Genomic DNA, 19,943 nt, shown 5'->3' on the forward strand with positions numbered 1-19,943 from the left:
GTGATGACATCATAAGACAGCAACTGGTCTCCCTCATCATCGTGAAAAGGAGATCCAATCCCAATAAAGAACACTCCATGTTGCACTTGTGTGGCTCACTCCTGTTAGTTTTCACGCTCGCAACACTTTGCTTCTAATTTGCATAAAATTTAAATTAGCCCCTCCCACACTCTGCCACAGTCAAAGGTCAATGTAGGGACAGAAGTCATGTCTTCACCTCTGTACTGCTTTCCTTCTTCATTTTCCTCATATCTTGTCATTTTTCTTTCTATCAATTTGTCATTAATTATCTCTTTTTTAATCTATTTATCTTCTTTTCTTCTGCTGTTTTTTTCTTCCTCCTCTTTTCTATAACTCTTGTTTCTTCTATTCTCTTTTCATCCACAGAATGTCGGGATTCAAGCTGTGACCGACATCGTTGGCATATTAATCGTGTGATCACTGTGCTTCTGACCGTCTCACCTTCACACACACACACACACACACACACACACACACACCATCACACGCCATCTGTCTTAGCCCTTAGCTCTATGAACTCTGAATTTGAAATCAAAACACCGTTCTGACAGAAACTCAAATGACCCACGACAAAGTGAGGCCATGGTCGTCTGTGTGTGTGTGTGTGTGTGTGTGTGAGTGTGAGAGAGAGAGACAGAGAGAGAGAGAATGTATGTGAAAGAGAATTTTGTAAGTGATGTGTGATGGACATGCTTTCAGGCAACGGCCTAATAATAACCAACTCAAAGGAGGACTGACAGTCCGTCTGAAACACACACAAACACACACACACACACACCCACACAGTCTTGCATATAGTCTTGGAGAAAAAGAAAGTAAATATTCTTATAATATGTTTTTATTTAGGGCCTAAATAAAACTCTGTGGTCATCAGCAACTTCAAACAAACAAATGAACTCTGGTAAAAAACAACAGAACCAGAGAAGTTCAGTATGTAGGTACCTATGTAGGTTCAGTCAGAGTCTGAGCAGATGTATAAAAGCAGAACTTTGGGCAGTTGTTCTGGAGGATGTTGGATGTTGTTGTGGATCTTCTGGAGCTTTCAGGTGTGTGTCTACATCATACCATGAGCACTGATCTCAGAGCAACAACTGTTTCTGCTCTTCAGTCTGGGCTATAAAACAATCCCCAAATTATTTGGAATTGAATCCTCAGAGACATGAAGAAAAACAAACTGTTCATGATGACAGAATCAGAGAGAAGATCGTGAAACGATGGCCTGCTGTGATTGCCCGCTCTGATTGTCTGATTGGCCTGCACCAGAACAAACCTAAACATTTTGGAACAGTAAATATCCTTCAGGCTGATGAGAACAAGGTGGAGATGTTTGGTCATCATGCAGAATCAGCACATCCCCACAAACATCTCACACCTACACTGAAGCATGCTGATGATCTGGCTGTGATTTCCAGTGCAGAAATGAAAAGACCCTCAAACATGAACAAACTGAAGCAGTGCTGTAAAGAAGAATGAGCCAACAAAACAACGTGAGAGACTGAAACTCATACAGAAAGCTTTACTCCTGCTTACTGTTGCTAGAGGAGATGCTACAGGTTAGTGAATTACTTATTTAATTATTTAAACATACACACGTAGAACTGAAGGAGTGTGTACTTTCATTTCCCCCATAACTGTAATTTGTGTTAAGGGCTTCTATAATCATTTTTATTAAATCAATTTTGCTGAGTTTAAATGCAAGCCAAATCCTTTCAGATATGAAAGACCTGAAAATAGCCATCTGGGGCATAGCACACACACACACACACACACACACAGATCCATTATACAGTGTTCCTCCAAAAGCCTGTGTGTGTGTATCCATTAGTCAAGTGCAAGAAGACTGACCAAACAGGACCAGAGGCCAAGCCTCCTTTTACTGAGAATGACAGAACAGACCCAGAAGCCACACCCCCTTTTACTGAGACTAACAGAGTAGAACCAGAGGCCACACCTCCTTTTACTGAGACTAACAGAGTAGAACCAGAGGCCACACCTCCTTTTACTGAGACTAACAGAGCAGAACCAGAGGCCATGCCCCCTTTTACTGAGACTAACAGAGCAGAACCAGAGGCCACACCTCCTTTTACTGAGACTAACAGAACAGAACCAGAGGCCACGCCCCCTTTTACTGATACTAACAGAACAGAACCACAGGCCATGCCTCCTTTTACTGAGACTGACAAAACAGTCCCAGAAGCCATGCTCTCAGACTAACAGAGCAGAACCAGAGGCAATGCCTCCTTTTTACTGAGACTAACAGAGCAGAACCAGAGGCCACGCCCCCTTTTACTGATACCGATAGAACAGAACCAGAGGCAGTACCTCTTTTTACTGAGACTAACAGAACAGAATCAGAGGCCACACCTCCTTTTACTAAGACTAACAGAACAGAACCACAGGCCACGCCTCCTTTAACTGATACTAACAGAACAGAACCACAGGCCATGCCGCCTTTTACTGAGACTAACAGAGCAGAACCACAGGCCATGCCTCCTTTTACTGAGACTAACAGAGCAGAACCACAGGCCATGCCGCCTTTTACTGAGACTAACAGAACAGAACCACAGGCCATGCCTCCTTTAACTGATACTAACAGAACAGAACCACAGGCCATGCCGCCTTTTACTGAGACTAACAGAACAGAACCACAGGCCATGCCTCCTTTAACTGATACTAACAGAATAGAACCACAGGCCATGCCGCCTTTTACTGAGACTAACAGAGCAGAACCACAGGCCACGCCTCCTTTTACTGAGAATGACAAAACAGTCCCAGAAGCCATGCTCTCAGACTAACAGAGCAGAACCAGAGGCAATGCCTCCTTTTTACTGAGACTAACAGAGCAGAACCACAGGCCACGCCTTCTTTTACTGAGAGTAACAGAACAGAACCAGAGGCAATACCTCCTCTCACTGAGACTAACAGAGCAGAACCACAGGCCACACCTCCTTTTACTGAGAATGACAAAATAGTCCCAGAAGCCATGCTCTCAGACTAACAGAGCAGAACCATAGGCAATGCCTCCTTTTTACTGAGACTAACAGAGCAGAACCACAGGCCACGCCTTCTTTTACTGAGACTAACAGAACAGAACCAGAGCCCATGCCTCCTTTCACTAGGACTGACGAAACAGACACATAGGCCACGCCCCCTTTCACAGAGACTGACAGAACAGTCACAGAGGTCACGCCTCCTTTCAGCGAGACTGACAGAACAGACCCAGAGGCCACAAGTTTGCTTTGTTGCTGTATTTATCCTCATAGCTCGAGTGCAAAAAGCAGAAGAAGCAAACTTTCGTTTTGAACACATCCTGGCTAACCGACTACCATTTGAGAAATGAGAAAATTGTGTGAATTTGATTATCCTCCAAACCGTTCCCCGCTTGGACGAGTGGTAACTTTTCCCCAGAGCGTCCGGTCTGCCAGAGTTTCTCTAAGCACGCAGAGTAAAATCATCCTGGGAGTCTCAGAGGCTCATAAAAACCTGCAGGCGGCTCTTCGCTCAGCGCTCCAGACTCCAAAATTAGAAAAAAATGAGTTTCGCGGGAGAAGGTGGAAACCACCGAGATCATAAACGCTCATCTAACATTCAGCCGAGAAGCGTCTGGATGATTCCCAACGCTGCTGGGAGAACGTTCAGAGGATTTACGAGGCAAAAGGGGGAAGGTTTTGGACGACGTGGGTCCCATTACGTGCAAAACCATAAAGCAAACTCTGTGTTTCACAGAACGACTTTCCACCGTGGAAGCAACAATAAATTCTGATGCATTTCCGTAACCCTTTCTGTGAAGCCTTTAGTAAGTCATTCGCACTGCAGTTATTACAGCGTTTAATTTACTCACAATGATCTGTGAATGTTTTTATAAACTGTAATAAACCTGAAAACATGAGGAATAAAACACTTCAGGATCCGCTCTGAGAGAATAATGAACAGTGCCGTGGTGTCATTTTGCCAATGAGTACAGTTTTAAATTAACCCATTTACAGTTACATTTACAAGCAATGTTACTTCCTGTTCCATTCTATCAGCTAGTCTCTCTTTATTCTCTCTTCATTAATAAGGGAACATAATCTTAGCTTGTATCATTACTGAGAAACTGTAAAGCAGTGTAAACTTCTCAGTCCTGAAGATTTGGGAAACTTTACAGCTTCACCTGATACACAGCACTGACACTGGAGACTACTTACACACACACACACACACACACACACAAATCACACACATCTCTCCTTTTGTGAAGCGTATGCTGAACACATCCCTGTGAATGAGCCGTTACTATAGAAACAATAAAGGAAGGAGTTGCAGTTATAGAAAGTGAAATCATCTGACCAATCAGAATGCAGGATTCAGTATCGCCCGCCTTTGCTGATTCGGAACTGGATGTTTTTATTCTGTTGTTCACGTCATGACTCACATTCTAGAACCAGATCAGGAATTCTCGGTCCAGATCCCAGGCTGCTGATGATCGTTAACTAAAGAAGCAAACTAACTAAAGAAAAATTCTCAAGCAAGTCACTTTATGATAAACGGAGACACAATTATATCTTTAAACATCATCATGGAATTTTAGTTGCACGGCACCAGAGCTTTACGAGGCGTCGTGGGAATTTCTAAAGCCTTTCTTAATTGTTTGGCAAAAAAGAATTATAGGAAAGAAGGAATTTTCCTTTTAAAAAATGAACATTTAAATGACTGAGCTGTAACTCATGGATTTTTCCATCAGACATTTTGTACCTAAACATTACACTCTGACATTTCATTTTTAGGATGTAGAACTCCATCATCTGCTTACATTAGTTGTGTGTGTGTGTGTGTGTGTCTTTTTTGGCTTGACACAGTTTAGCGAGCGTCACGTACACTCGGGTAAATTTGGCTAATTCTGCTGAGGAGCTTCAGAGAGAGATTCCAGCTGAGTGAACCGGGTTAACATGGAATGTAGGGCACACTCCCAAAGCCACACACACACACACTCACACATACACACACACATTTCCTAACCATTAATGGCAGCAACCATTAGTACGCCATCAAAAATCAGAGCCACAAACAGAACACACACTCTAAAACACACACACAGGCACCAGCACACACCTCCAGATTAGACCCTCTGGTGTGTGTGTGTATGTGTGTGTGTCTGTGTGTGTGTGTTCTCTGTGTTCTGCTGATTGTCTGTTGTGTAAATGTTTATTTCATCCCTGTGCCGTTGCTCCGTTGCGTTCCTCCTGCTAATGTGGAAAAAAGCCACATTGCAATAAACACACCACCACACACACACATACACACACACACACACACGGTTAATGAGTCCCATCATCCTACATTAATACAAGTCCATATGTAAGAGTACTTATTGCCTGAAAGCAGCAGTAGGATGAGCTGCCAGGGTTCTGTGGTACAGCACGGAGATCCCGGTTCCCCAAATGACCATTAGGAATTCTCTCTGAAGCTTTGACCGCCCTCCAATTCTAGATTTACTGCCTTTCAGGACCACTGTACCATTTGAACATTTTATGATGTCAGTAACACACAAACCAAAGGATTAATGACTCGCTCTGACTCACACAACCTACGGGTCTCGACTCAGCTTTAAAAAGTCAGGGGGTCCGAACAGGAGCATCACCTTCCACCAAGACAAAAACACACTGGGCATCTCATTATACAGAGGAGCCTGGTTTATACCACACACACACACACACACACACACACACACTGCTCATCTACACCTGGAGGTAGAGCAAGAACGTCAGAGCCAAAACATCCCTCTGTCCGTCTGGGGTCCAAGTGTAGAAGGTTTAGAGATTTCATGCACAGTGATGTTAAACAGACCGACTACACGTCTGTTTCTCTTTAAAACTTTTCACTGCCGCCATGATAGCTCTTTCCGCTGGGTCAAGAGCTGCGTCTCAAATCGAAAACCCGGACCTTAAATTCAAAAGCAGTTAATAATCTAGAAAATCTGGAGGACCGATATGCAGAACAGAGCTTCCAGTGGGTTTGAAGGCAACATGAGAGATTTGTAAAATAACTCAGCAAGCCTCCCATCTGTCCATTTTATCCCAGAAATCTGATGCTACTAAAAGTTGACATTCTTGGCGTCTTAATATACAATATTACATTATTTTACAAATAAAATTTTTTTAAATGTTTAACATGGAAGTTTCAGCAGTGCACAGGGGTCAGCATGGGCACCCTGACTGGTCTGCAGCTATGCAGCCCCATACACAGCAAACTGTGGTGCACTGTGTGTTCTGACACCTTTCTATCAGAACCAGCATTAACTTCTTCAGCAATTTGAGCTACAGTAGCTCGTCTGTTCCTTGGACCACTGATAGATACTGACCACTGCAGACCGGGAACACCTCACAAGAGCTGCAGTTTTGGAGATGCTCTAGTTTTCCTGCTTCTAACACAACAACTTTGAGGACATAATGTTCACTTGCTGCCTAATATATCCCACCCACTAACAGGTGCCATGATGAGGTGATCATCAGTGTTATTCACTTCACCTGTCACTGCTCATAATGTTACACGTGATCGGTGTATATAGGTAATTTTTTTTACTATTTTTAAAGTTTCCCATAAAGTCCAGCTATAACACAGAAGTAAACCTGTGCGCTAGACCTGACCACACGTTGTCATGACGATGTTAATATTGATCCCAATTTAGGCAAATCAGGAGAGTATACTCTAACAAAACACACTCTTATACACACTCAGAGTGAGTGTGTGTGTGTGTGAGAGAGAGAGAGAGAGAGAGAGAGAGAGTTTATTTTCATGTTCTCAGGATGAGTTATTCCTCCACACCCCCAGCGCTATACTCATTTTCCACTGTCCAAAAGCAAATATAAATCTACTAATAATCACTACATACTCCCTAATGTTTGCTCGCTCTCTCTCCCTCTCTCTCTCTCTCTCTCTCTCTCTCTTTCTCTCTCTCACACACACACACATACAGGGTTAAACTGTGTGACAGCAACAATAAAGAAATAATGAAGTGAAGGTGGTCACCACCATCTATCATAAATAACTGTGTGTGTGTAATATAGATATACAGGCAAATATTACACATACGCGCACACACACACACACACACACGCACACACACGCACACACATGCATACACACACACACACACACACGCACACACACGCACACACATGCATACACACACACACACACACACGCACACACATGCACACACACATGCGCACACACACACACACACACACACACACACACATGCACACACACATGCACACACACACACTCTTCTGCTGTAGCGGTGTGTTAGCGCAGTGTGGATTAAAAACACACACAACAGATGTCCATCACATCTGTAACTTATTTATTTAACCTTTTAACCTCTAAAGCTTTAAAGCTTCTGATCGTCTGAATAAATCCGACCTTGCAGAGGTTTACACCCCCCTTTGGATTCTAAAAATGCCTCCATTTTACACTTCACAACTAAATAATTACTCAGTAGACCACACCCACAAACACCTCCACCACCACCACCAGAGCAGTGTTCACTACAAATCCGAGAGATAAACACCAGTCTGTCTATAGACTGTAGGAACCCGTCTCTCACTCAGCAGTCTGATCTACACCTCCACTTTGTTACAACTCTCTCATTTTTAAGGAATTTAACAGCCAAAGAGAATTGGAACTCCCGATAAGCCGAGTTAAAAATCAGTTCTCACACGCCCCAAGCTAGAAAATATTGACCTTTCACAAAGCCCAAGATAAAAAAAAAAAGATATCAAAGAAATGAAAGAAACCCAGATACAAAGACAAGACCAAAGAGTGGGGAAAGGGAAAGAGAGAAATATAGATTCACAAAAATCTTAATCAAACAGAGAGAGACGTGAAAAAGGCTCAGAGCAAGAAAATGGGGAAAAGATTTTGATTGTTTCACTATAAAAGTTTTAACACTCCAAATATGTACATGATATGATGATATTCTGCAGCAATACACACACACACACACACACACACAAACACACATGTAGCTATGGACTGCTGATGAGTACAGACCATTAAACAAATCAAAAGCACAGAAAATCTGATAAATATGAGCAAAGACTTCAGGAAGAATCCTAATTAAAACAGCACCAAATTCAGGACAAAAAAAACAAATTCACAATTAAAACAGCATGAAATTCAGAATAAAAAAATTCACAATTAAAACAGTATGAAATTCAGAATAACAAAATTCACAATTAAAACAGCATGAAATTCAGAATAAAAAAATTCACAATTAAAACAGCAACAAATTCAGAATAACAAAATTCACAATTAAAACAGCATGAAATTCAGAATAATAAAAGAAAATTCACAATTAAAACAGCACCAAATTCAGAATAATAAAAGAAAATTCACAATTAAAACAGCAACAAATTCAGAATAACAAAATTCACAATTAAAGCAGCATGAAATTCAGAATAATAAAAGAAAATTCACAATTAAAACAGCACCAAATTCAGAATAATAAAAGAAAATTCACAATTAAAACAGCAACAAATTCAGAATAAAAATAATTCATAATTAAAACAGCAACAAATTCAGAATAAAAAACAAATTCACAATTAAACAGCAACAAATTCAGAATAAAAAACATCCTAATTAAAACAGCAACAAATTCAGATTCATAAAAGGAAATTCACAATTAAAATGGCAACAATTCAGAGTAAACAAAATTCACAATTAAAACAGCAACAAATTCAGAAAAGACATCACAATTAAAACAGCAGCAAATTCAGAATAAGAAAATTCACAATAAAAACAGCAACAAATTCAGAATAAAAAAATTCACAATTAAACAGCAACAAATTCAGAATAAGAAAATTCACAACTAATTAAACAGCAACAAATTCAGAATAAAAAAAATCATAATTAAAACAATACTTTAACAATGATTTAATTCTCTGAATGAATGTATTTCTTAATCATTTATGTCATCATAAATAAGGCATGTTTAAGATGTTAAACACCTCACAGGGAGGAGACGGTGAGTGGAGTTTAGCGCTTTTACATCAGTAGCATTTTACGGCTGAGAGACAAAAAATATCACATCACCATTCTTTCTCCAGTGTTCACAAGATTCAGGTTTGATAAAAACCAGTACAGCTGTTATCAAATAAATAAAACTGTATCATTCAGTGTGTGATGAACACGACGCTTCTTTTCCACAAAGCCATGTCCTCCATCTCTTCAGCGGGAAGAACATGGAAGTGCAGTGAAAAAAATTTGGATGGATTTAAGTTTTGACAAAAAAGGAAGAAATGAGACAGAGTGATGTGATTTAACGGAGTGATTTAATCCTTACTTTTAATTTACATAAATCCTCTTTAAGTTTATGACATTTCATGTAATCCGTGATATCATGAATAAAAAAAAAAATGGTAAAAGTTTTAACAATTTAATTCCAATCCTGTGTCATCAAACCTACTATTTTAAAACAATAAAATTAAACTGCATATTTAGTTTAGATTACGGGACACATACACACACACAATCAGTTTTTTGAGCAATAACAGCAGCAGCTACTCTTTCCTCTGGTCGTTTATTGCCATTTATCTAAAAGCCAGTCTGAATGACGGTCCTATCGGTGGAAAAAAGTTCAACAAAGTTTGGAAAATTATTTCTAAATGCTAAATGTAAAAGTTGTGATTGCCTAAGTAGTCTTACAATGGAATCTCTAAATGAAGTATTTTGTAACAGTACAGAACTGTCCAGAAATCAATCAGTTCATGAGACGATTTTCAATTCAAACACAGAAGCTAAAATTCATTAGCTGGACTTTTATCAGATGGTGTGTATCGTATATTTGAGAGTTGGATTTGGATAGTTGTTGGTGATCCTAGCCATCAGTGTAAACAGAGAAAGGACTGAGGACGATGATGATGTTCCTGATCATTTTACCTCGTTTCCACTATGTGGAAAAGAAAAAAACTTAACAGCTAACATGCTACTTCACAGCCCTTGCTTCCCAGTTGCCTAGCAACAGTGTTGTCATGACTGTAACTATTTGAACAATCCTTGTGCTTCGTCTGTGTTGAAGACAGTTTATTCAGCCTCGTGATATCTACAGCGTTTCTAAGTTTAGAGTCTGAGTGGATGAGCTAATAAGCTAAACGCAGGGACGCTCCCTTATCGGGACAGTTGACCTTTTTAAAACAGAGCAGAGCCACAAATCACCGACTGTGGAGTGTGTTCATTAAACTAAACACACAACGGCATAGTTAAACACTAACCTGAGCAGGAGAGGTGCTTTCAGACGAACACCGCGGTGACGGTGAGGATTGTTGCTAAGTAGTAAACGCTACAGGAGGGTAAAACCCAGAGCACATCAGAGAGATCGCTCAGCTGTACGACTCTGAGCTAATCAACCAAAAGCAGAAACCCAGAACACAAGCTAACGGCTCAGAACAATTCTGACTCATTATTATAGTCATTATACACACTTACGGCAATTTCATTCAAATCTGTTGGTGATGTTTTTTAAATATGAACATTGAATAATCATGAGTCTCGCTAGAGGGATCAGATCACTCAGAGTGACGTCGAAGCATTTGGTGAAAAAGAGCCTGCGGAGAGGAAAATGTACTTTCTGTCTCTTCTTTTGTTCCATTGGACAGATACATGTCCGTGTTTTTCCACAGATACAGAACAGACACGGTGTGTGTGTGTAATGTGAGTGTGTGTGTAATGTGTGTGTAATGTGTGTGTACACAGCAATAACCCAGAGTGTCTCTCACCTTTGAACGCAGCAAGTCAAACAGTGTGAAAGGATATTAAAGAGTAACAAATGACACTCCTCTCTTTCATTATGAGTCATTATTTAACTCGGGACTCAAAGGCCTGAGCGTTCTCATGGCCCAGGAAGCGTGAGAATGACCCAGAGTAAAGATTCTGATCGCTTCTCTGCACTCAGTATTTATTAAACTTTGTGTATCGGATGAATGTCGGGAGCCAATGGAGACGGAGCAGATTCAAGCACCTCTATGTCAGAGCGTGACACCGGCATTAACTTTTAACAATTAACATAAATGCATAAGCAGCGTTAGATTTGAAGCTCTATGCTAACACTGATTAATTATTTAGCTTGGTGAAGGTTACTGTTTAGGTGCTTTAGGTGATTTGACAAAATAACAATTAATATAAAGGCTTTAGGTTCAGTATCAAGCTAGTTAATGTTAATTCAATTACTGTGGTGATGTCATATGATCAGATGAAGCTCCACCCATCATAGACCTGCAAACATGCAGAGAAGGAGACAATGGCCACTGCTCGTCTTAGTGAAGGAGGCGTGGCCACTGCTTGTCATAGTGAAGGAGGTGTGGCCACTGCTCTTCTTAGTGAAGGAGGTGTGGCCACTGCTTGTCGTAGTGAAAGAAGCATGACCTCTGTTAATCTCAGTGAAAGAGGCATGTTGTGTCAGTCTAAGAGAAGAAGGCGTGGCCTCTGTGTGCATCCTGTCAGTTACAGTGAAGGAGGTGTGGCCATTGTTTCTTTTGTGTCCTACCAATGAAGGAGGCGTGGCCTCTGTGCGCATCCTGTCAGCTGTAGTGAAAGGGGAGTGGCATCTGTCTATCTATCTATTCTTATTCTTATTATAATATTGTCTTTCATTGGCGTTTTTTTATCTCAGAAAAAGATAATTATCAATATAATACAAAAATTCCTCCATCTATTTTATCTGTGATGAACAAAATAAACACAAAGCCTGCTGGGGGATCCTCCTGTCAGCAGGTGTGTGTGTGTGTGTGTGTGTGAGTGTGTGTGTGGAGGAAAAGCTCATGATTGTTTGTGATGGCTTGTCTCTGAACCATGCAGTTACAGAGGGATGAGTTTCAATATTTGCTCTGCGGTGAAGGCAGTGACACATTACACACCAACAACAGCCTAACAGACAGATCAATTCAGTAAACCAGAGCCTGCGTAAACACACACACACACACACACATACACACACACACACACACACACACACATGCGTGTGCACCAGAGCAGGAATCTTGCCTTGAGTGTTGCCCTTTCATCACTGATCTCAGTGTAAAACATTTTTACACCTGAAAACTCGCTGGAGCTCAGTTTGGGCTCAGACAACGACGAGGGTCTGATAAGACGACGGAGTTTGAAAACATTTCATAAATCATTAACACAAAATAAATTTGATGTGGTGAAGGCCGCACTTCATACCAAGTGAGTTAATAATTCAACATGTGTGATTTAGGTAAAGACAGAAATTAGGAATAAAGCTAAAATCAATAATAATCCAGTCGTAAATTACGTAGTGCCAAGTTAATATTTAAATCATTCTTATCATCTGCACAAGGAAAAAAAGTTTTGTTTCTGATGAACTAAACTGATTTTTTTGCAGTGCAGGTCCTGATTAGCGTCCAGATGAGGACACTAAGAATGACTCAGGGAAGGAAACAACATTTAAAAATGTTCTTGTATCTTTAACAGACGCTGCATGAGGTTTCACATCATTCCACTCTGAATGATTTCCTAAATAACTTTTTAATCTTTAATTCAATTTGCACTCTATAAAAATGTTTTATTTCTTATAAGATTCTTTAGGTGTCCCTCTCACATTCCCTTAATGAATGTAAGAACCCCTAGTTATCTAAAGATCCTTGGTATGTTATCTGTTGAGTGTGTTGACTGAGTAAATGTGCAGAAAAAAAACCTCCAAATTATTGCTCTGTTTTCTCCTCAACACCTCAAACCTGCCAGGAGTTTATTATTATTATTATTATTATTATTATTATTATTATTATTATTATTATTATTATTATTATTATTATTATTATTATTATTATCATCATCAGGAGTTAATATTAATATTTGATGATTTAAAGGTTATTTGCCTCCCAGAAGTGTGTGTGTGTTTGTTTACATGAAACTTTAAGAAGACCGAGTGTGTATGTGTCTATATTTACTGTCTCGTCCTTATCAGTGTGACTCTTTAAGCTTTATGCTGTGTGTGTGTGTGTCCTCAGCTGTGTAAACTGTGTGGTGATTGTCTCTTTTCTTTTTCATGAGCAGTAGAGCTGGTTGTGTATTTACTTACACTGTTGCACTGCATAGTGACATGTGACCTCATCACTCTCAAAGAAACACACACACACACACACACACACACATACAGACTGCTGGATAAAGCTAGAGAAACAAAAGCACAGCCTGGTCAACACAACACATACACATACACACACACACAAAAGCATTGTTCCATCAACTCCACAATACACCTGTCAGTTATGGACACCTTTAACAGTTGCTAACACACACACACACACACACACACAGACACACACACAGACACAAGATGAGGTGTGTGGACAGACATAAATCAGCTGCTCACTGCTGACAGGTCACACATAATGCATCACTCTTCAAACACACACACACACACACTTCCAACTCTTATTCTCAATCATTGCAGAATGTACAGTATATAACAAACTACAGACCAGAGAGTTACAGACTGATAGATGACAGTCTATGTTCACATTTGGGGGTGTGGCTGGACCTCTTACAGTGGGCGTGGCCTGGTCACACCCAGTCTTTTCATTAGAGTAGCAGTTTGTTGTGAGGAAAAACACTAATCCACATCATACCACAATACGACACCTGCTTTACACTAGAATAAAAATGAATGGCCTCAGGCGGTTGGAGAGGTGTGTATTGATGTGTCAAGCATCCAAGCATCAGAATAAGAGCTGGTATTGTGTGTGTGTGTGTGGTAAATATGGATGCAGGACACATATTGGAATTATCAGTGAGAATGTAATCAGCATTGAACAGTGTGTGTGTATGTGTGTGTGTGTGTGTGTGTGTGTGTGTGTGTGTATGTGTGTGTGTGTGTTGGGGTTTAGGGAGACACTGATGTTGTGTGGTCACAGATAAAGTGATATCTCTGTCTCTACGTGTGAAAACATAAAAACACAACATAAAACCTTGATCCATTTCAGAAACATTAGAGAGAGAGAGAGAGAGAGAGAGAGAGAGAGATGAAAGGATGGAGGGATGGAACCGAGGCTGAGAGATGAGAAAAACACTTGATGACTGGTCCGGCTCACACCTGCTCCCGCTCTCACACGGAATCCATTAAACACCAACAAGCGTGAAAACTCCTGCATCTGAAAAGTGCGAAGCTGCAAATAGGAGCTGTTTCCTGTTCATGCGCATAAAACTTCACTAAAGTTGTTTTCACAGTGACGGTTTTGGCATCTGTCAGAAAATACAATCATCTGCTCCGGCGTTATTTTAAGTAAGTGTGTGTTTTTTTTTTTCCTGAAGACTCCATTAAAATATTTCAGAAATGGAAAATTGTGAAAAAATCTGCGCAAATTACGGTTGAATAAAAAAAAATTGAAAAAAATAAATTAATTAATAAATTAATAATAATAATAATAATAATAATAATAATAATTTTCTGTGAAGATCCTGAAGGTGAGTATTAAATTCTACAGATAAACTACCAGTCAGAAGTTTGGACACATCTTCTAATTCCATGGACTTTCCTGATGTTTATTTCTTTCTACATCGTAAAACAATGCTGAAGGCGGCCGAAATACACAATAATGTCCTTTGAACAGTTGATGTTGAGATATGTCTGCTAATCTGAGGTGCTGTTAATTGGTGATTTCTGAGGCTGGTAACTCTAAATGAACTTCCCCTCTGCAGCAGAGGTCAGTTTTGGTCTTGCTTTCCTGGGATGGTCTTCATGTGAGCCAGTTTCATCATGGTGCTTGATGGGTTTTGCAAATGCACTTGACAATACTGTTCTTGCAAGAACTATTCCAGAACACCTGACCTTCGTGTCTTAAAATAACAACTGACTGTTTTTTTGTCATCATTACATATGGATTACTTAAGTCCATGTGTGTTGTTTCATAGTTTTGAAATCTCCAGTATTGTTCTAGAATGTAGAAAATAAATCCCTAAACAAAAAACACTGAATTAAAAGGTGTGTCCAAACTTTTGACTGGTAGTGTATTTTCAGTGGTAAAAGATATTTTTATGACCAAAGTCTGTATTCTGATTGGCTGAAAGTAATTCTCATCACCTGATACTGACTCGATATTAAAGCTGATACGTCTCCTGTGTAAAAAAAAAAAGAGAGAGAGAGAAATCCTTTAAGCAAGAAACTTTTCTCTGGCCTGATTTTTTCTCCAGTTTTTCTCGGTTTACCTCATGAGCGTTTTTTTCTGTTCAGGAACAGCAGCTGGTTGTGAATTTGATCCTCTTTTTTTTTCCCTCCTCGGCAGGTTTTTGCGAGTCGTGGGAACAATGGTGCAATCAGTGAGCCAATCAGCAACATCGTTCGGCACTTTCCAAAATTGCAAATGACATGATGGCTGGAAACGTCACACACCGAACAGAGCCACAGCCGACTTCAGGCAGCTGATGATGTCATCAATCATGTCTTCAATACTGTAAAATAAACAGCGGCCTGCGGCGGGCCTGGCGAGTGGATGAGGATGATGATATGGTGTTACATCTTTCTGACATGTCGCAGGAATCATCATTGTTTGTATAACAAATTCACACTCTGATTGGAAGCAGCTGATTGGACGCTGACATTTATAACTAAATAATTTTACTATAAATCATAATATTGTTTAGTATTTGGATTATTCAGATTTATTTGCAACGATCAGGCATAACATTAAGACCACTGAGAGATGAAGTGAATAACACTGAATATCTCCTCATCATGGCATCTGTTAGTGGGTGGGATATATTAGGCAGCAAGTGAACATTTTGTCCTCAAAGTTGATGTGTTAGAAGCAGGAAAAACGGACAAGCGTAAGGATTTGAGCGAGTTTGATGAAGGGCCAAATTGTGATGGCTAGACCACTGGATCAGAGCATCTCCAAAACTGCAGCTCTTGTGGGGTGTTCCCGGTCTGCAGTGGTCAGTATCTATCAAAATTAGTCCAATAAATGAACAGTGGTGAAGTGTGGTTAGTTAGTAGATGAATGAACTGTAGCTGACTCTCGACCTGTCTGTGATTCTGATAACAAGAGACAGGCTGAGGAGCTGACGAGAGAAATCAGAGCGCAATTTTTTACTTCTGATTCTAATCAAGCCTTTAAATAATCACACACTGATGAGGATCTGTTTCTCTCTAAACAACCTCTCTCTCTCTCTCTCTCTCTCTCTCTCTCTCTCCTCCTCCTCATCCTCCTGTTTAAAATCAGATTATGATGTGATCATGTCATTCACCTAACACATGACCTGAATAAGAGCAATTAGACAGAGAATGTGTCATCTCTCTCTCTCTCTCTCTCTCTGTCACTACTACCTCGCCCACCCTCTTCATCTCTCTCTATCTTTCTCTCCACCATATCATTACATCTTTCTTTCCTCTGTCACTGCATCCTTCTCTCTCTCTCGCTCTCTCTCGTTTCCTCTCATTTGTATACTTTAATTCTCTCGTATCTCATTCTGTCTGTCTTTGTCTCTTTTCCTTTTCATCCCTCTCTCCCTCTCTCTCTCTCTCCCTCTCTCTCTCTCTCTCTCTCTCTCTCTTTCTCGATGATGTCCACAGCGTGAGTGTCCCACACCAATTGATGGACCACTCCGGGACATGAGTTTGACCTTCTCATGAACAATGAGGAAAAGTTCATCAGAAAAAAAATTAATTATTCTGACTGACGCTGCCAAGAAAAGTGAAAATTGAAAATACAGCTGAGTGAATCTCTGGATAGAGAGAGAGAGAGAGAAATGTTTAATATAATTTTAGACCTAAGAAACTATTACAAAGAGCTCAGCCTAGACAGTGAGGCTCGAGTAGGTTCTAGTGACCCAAACACTCAAATCTATACAATAAACAACATTTAGCAAGAGAAAATATTATAACAAAACAAACAAGAGAGTTTTATGATCAATTTCAGTCTAATTATATTACATCAAATCATTTCCCTTCTTTCTTAAAATAATTACTTGAAATGCAAAGCGATCCTAAAATCAAGTCTTATATCTGAATCTGCTCATGAGAAACACGAGATCAGTTTGTCTTCATTCAAGATATTTTTACTTCCTAAGAAGTCGCTCTGTGTGGTGTGTGTAATCACAATCAGCCTGTGAGAGGAGGCAATCATCAGACGGCTGGAGAAAAGAAAGACGAGGAAGAAACAGAGAGGGAGAGAGAGATCTCTATGGAGAGGAGCAGATGTGAGATGTTCCACCAGTTTTCTCATTTTGTTCTCTTCCAGCTGCGTCCTAGTTTCCTCACTAATCACTCCGATCACTAGAGTACAGGCGTGTGTGTGTGCGCACGTGTGTGTGTATGTGTGTGTGTGTGTGTGTGTGTGTGTGCACGCATATATGAAGCAAGGCTCAAAATCAGTCTGAAAAGGAGAAAACACTTTTTCACCACACACACACACACTTCTCCATTAGCATCCCTGACTGCTAGTTAGCAAAGCATTAATTAGCCCATCTGTTCCATTTGGCTGAAAGTGACCCATTTTATTATTTTTTAAAAAAGTAGAAACATATTTAATGTCAGGTTTTAAAGCTGAAGATGGAGCATTGAATTATAATTTATAATTATAAAAATCTGGAAAGGTTTGAACTGGAAACACACCATAAACCTTCAGGATTATTCAACAGACTAGACAGTGTTTAGTTCATCGTAACGTCGTGATTAGATTGTGTAGCTCTAACAATCAAAATGTTTAAAATGAATAAAATCAGGGAATAGATCTAAACTCCAGCTTAATTATCCAGGAGGATCGTATGTACATGTGTACTGTACCTCCTGTATGCACTGTATATATATGTGCATATGTATTGGCACCCCTGAAATCTCCTCTGGGACTCTGATGTAGTGAAAGGTGTGTGATTATGAAGGAGAATAATTCCACAGGTGGCTGTGTGATTCTTTTTGTCGCATAATTGCACCTTTCAAAACCCAGCGAGAGTATAATCTCGCCCGATTGTAATTCCGACACGTGAACATCTGATTTTTTTTTCCCCCGAGCATAGAGCAGCTGAGGAGCGGAAATGCCTGCAATTTGCAAATCTGTGCAACAATGAACACCTGATTCGGAGCCTTGAATAAGTGCCTTATCCTTTTTCCAGGCGACGAAAAAGATCAAATTGATGAATAAAAGTTTCATACGAAAAGAAGAAAAGAAGCTATGCTTTAAAACAGCATGCAAGGAATAACGTGGTAATGCTATATATTTTTTCCTTTAATCATATCACTGTGTTGCTGAGTTCTGGACACTGATTGGTGGTCAGCTGGTGGTTAATTCTCTCTAACAGCAGCTCTGACAGTAGAGTACATCACAGCTTTATATTAATGCACTCGCTCTGACACATTATCGTTTCCATAGTAACGGCTCATTCGTAGGGACGTATACAGAGCACGCTCAATATAACTTCCTTACGGTTACATTTTCTGTTGTTTCTGTAACATGGAAGGAGTCTCCAGTGTCACAGTCAGGGGTAAAGCTGTAACTTCCAGGTTTCTCAGTAAAATCATTTTAATAAAATTGAAATGTTTGAAATTGATGGTAATGATGATGAACAGAATTTTAGACTACAGTCATGTGCTCATGCCTAAAATCCACCCAAACGCTGTCCAAACCCAGGCTGGAATTCAGCGCCGCAGGATCTTTGATGTCCAGCACCGTGGTTTCTGTTTGTTTGCTGCAGATTGCGTGAAAATCGTGTAACATTGGCTGGCAAAAACAAGCGCCCCATCTGCAGTGTGTGAGGAGGAATGTAGGGAGGGAATTGGAGCGAATTGGCTGAAGTGGAAAAGCGGGATCATGAGTTTCCTCAGGAGTGTGGGCCAGGTTCATCATCTCATCATCTCATTACGCTCTCTCTCTCTCTCTCTCGCTCTCTCTCTCTCTCTCTCTCTCTCTGGGTGGGAGTTTAATCCTACTGTTCTGTATGTGTGTAGAAACTAGAAAACAAGACAGTAGGATCTTGACGAGAGCACAACAAATCCAAGGCTCAGAAATGCAGCATGAACACTAAGACTTGTTTCCAAGTCTAAAAATTAAAGACGTGTAACAACTTAGCACGCTAGCACATGTTTGTTGGGGGTTTATATGAGTTGTAAAGATACTGTGACTGTGGAAATTATATAGAATTATCCGTCAACATTTTCCTCACATGTGTTTTTAGTAAATTACTAAAAAAAAAAAGTCTCTATAGCTAAAATTGCACAGCAGTTACACTGAGCAACCACCGATAATGAAATTTCCTTGCAATCTTTCATAAAAGACAATTCATATTAAAATGAGGGTTAGATGAAGTACAGTAGGTATTGTAGTTAACGTTGGCTCACTTTCCCTACACTACAGAATTTATGTACATTTTCATTAACAGTTTGTTTATTTAAGGCTGAAGTTCAGAGTCTTACCGCTAATTAGCAATGAACTTGTCTTGCAAGCAAGTAGATGGTTAATTTAATCTAAAAAGGTGAAGGACATTAGGAACTCAGTCAGGAAGATTTTTAAGTATTTCATTGAACACAAGCTTGGCTTCATCTGTTTTCTGTTGTTCTGTTGACGTGTCTGTCAGGAAAGCTGAATGATTGACATCTGACCGCTCGACTGTGTGCTTGGTGTCATATTTCATCTGAATTTTGTTTCTTCTCCTTCTTTCAGACTCATAAGTGAGACAGAAAGCAGCAGTGACAGAAAATGATCTGTCTTTTGAGCACTCGCCTCTCGGGGGCTTTAATTGTCCCTCGTGGCCAAACTGGAGAGAGTTCAGTGACTAAATTGAAAAAGAAACAAAACAAAACCAAAACATGAGCAGGTGTGCAGCCGAATGAAGAATTCCACTTTTATATTTTTCATTTTTAATGACTGTGTCTGCTTAGAGAGGAGAAGAATATACAGAGAATAGCTTAGGTAAATAAAAAAAATATATATGTA

The sequence above is a fragment of the Hemibagrus wyckioides genome, linkage group LG16 (genome assembly GCF_019097595.1).
Source record: "Hemibagrus wyckioides isolate EC202008001 linkage group LG16, SWU_Hwy_1.0, whole genome shotgun sequence".
Lineage (NCBI taxonomy): Eukaryota > Metazoa > Chordata > Actinopteri > Siluriformes > Bagridae > Hemibagrus > Hemibagrus wyckioides.